This window comes from Entelurus aequoreus, linkage group LG07, assembly GCF_033978785.1.
Source record: "Entelurus aequoreus isolate RoL-2023_Sb linkage group LG07, RoL_Eaeq_v1.1, whole genome shotgun sequence".
Lineage (NCBI taxonomy): Eukaryota > Metazoa > Chordata > Actinopteri > Syngnathiformes > Syngnathidae > Entelurus > Entelurus aequoreus.
Genome location: NC_084737.1, coordinates 50,586,274 through 50,586,491, shown reverse-complemented (window position 1 = coordinate 50,586,491; position 218 = coordinate 50,586,274). Strand labels below are relative to the sequence as shown.

The window sequence follows — 218 nt, the reverse complement described above, 5'->3', positions numbered from 1 at the left end:
AAGAATGGCATGACTTTATTGTGTCCATAGCTCAATGTTAGACATGAGATGCGTTTACAGAGACATGCCTTACAAACGTTACCTGACCTACTTAGAAGTCAAGTGCTCCTTCTTCCTACTGGAGAAAGAGAATCATAAACAATCACATTATATTTTCTGTATTCAAGAGCATTTTTCTTTACATTTCCATCGTTTTTAGTGATTGCTGTCGCAGACGC

At 37.6% G+C, this 218-nt stretch overlaps 1 protein-coding gene across 4 annotated transcripts in view; it reads right to left on the bottom strand.

Annotated features, from left to right (window-relative positions):
• The window catches only part of nav1a (neuron navigator 1a), a 154,902-nt gene continuing 154,684 nt past the window's right edge, over positions 1-218 (bottom strand). For all 4 annotated transcript variants that reach the window (XM_062053855.1, XM_062053856.1, XM_062053857.1 and 1 more), the window contains one exon: positions 1-218. This exon is cut by the window's right edge and continues 1,266 nt beyond it. The gene's annotated coding sequence lies outside the window, so the exon portion shown is untranslated.